Source organism: Tupaia chinensis, unplaced genomic scaffold (assembly GCF_000334495.1).
Source record: "Tupaia chinensis unplaced genomic scaffold, TupChi_1.0 Scaffold000520_1, whole genome shotgun sequence".
NCBI lineage: Eukaryota > Metazoa > Chordata > Mammalia > Scandentia > Tupaiidae > Tupaia > Tupaia belangeri.
In genome coordinates, this window is record NW_006160033.1 from 577415 (window position 1) to 578837 (window position 1423).

Genomic DNA, 1423 nt, shown 5'->3' on the forward strand with positions numbered 1-1423 from the left:
TAGCGAAAACCTCTCCAAAAAAAAAAGAAAAAGAACTCATGTCTGACTTTAGGCGTAAACCTCAGTGAATAAAGTGAACATACTATAAAGTAGCACCTTGCTGGGGCTATATAGCGTACTGCAGTCATTAAATAGGTATTAATAGGTATGTTTAATGGATTTTTTTTGTTTAAAAAATTTTAGTTTTAAATTTTAGTTAGGATTCAGTTCAAATAGTAGGTAGATGAACCTATCAACAGTTCAAGAGAAGACAAAAATCCTTAAATATGGAAATCAAAGCATACAAGAAAATCAGTATGTATTAGCCTAAAGTCAAAAATTCTGTTTCACTAGTTCAGACTCAGGTAATCAATCTCTCTTCTATTGAATTTGCATTGTTACTGTGGTCTGATCTTTCTATTTAAACTCTGGAAGTTAACATTCAACTCCAGACTTGTTCCTACCATTGGGCTGGACATTCTTTTGGTTGGTTGTTGTACTCTTATTTCCGTGTGACTGACTTGAGTTTTCCTGGTATAGCACTCCCTTCAGCACTTTTTGGAGAGCTGGTATGGTGTTGGTAAATTCTTTCAGGCTTTGTTTATCTGCGAATGTTTTTTTCCTCCCCTGTATGAAGGATAATCTTGCTGGGTATAGTATTCTTGGTTGAAAATGTTTTTCACTTAACACTTCAAATATATTTTCCAATTTTTTTCTTGCTCTCATTGTTTCCAATGAAAGGTCCAATGTTAGCCTTATAGGATATCCTTTGAAAGTAACTTGATGTTTCTCTCTTGCCAATTTTAGTGGCTTGTCTCTGTCTGTGATTTTGGTCAATCTGGCAATGACGTGCCTTGGGGAAGATCTTCTTGGGTCAATTCTATGTGGGGTCCTTTGTATTTCTTGGCTCTGGATATTTGAGTACCTCTCTAGGTATGGAAAGTTTTCTTCCAGGATTTCATGGAATAGATTATCTATGCCCTTATTAGTTTCTTTACCTTTGGGGATACCGATGATCTGGATGTGTGGGCGTTTAATGGTATCTAGTATAACCCATATGTTATTTTCATTTTTGAGGGTTCTCTTCTCAGTCCTGTATTATAGCCTTCACCTCTCACAAGTTCATTAGATTCTTTTTTATGATGTGTATCTCCTCTTTCAGGTCATGCAAGAACTTCCTCACCTCCTGGAACTCAGTGTCTCTTTTCTCCTGCATCTTCTGGAATTCATTGTCTCTCTTCTCTTGCATCTCTGTTAGCTTTGTCACTATGAATATTCTAAATTCTTTATCTGACATTTCCATGAGTTCCCTTGTATTCTTTGTAGAGGAAGAGGAATTATTCTTTTCCATTAAGAGGAGAGAGATTTTCTTTTCTTTTTCTTTCTTTTCTTTTTCTTTTTTCTTTTCTTTTCTTTTTCTTTTTCTTTCTTTCTTTTTTTTTTT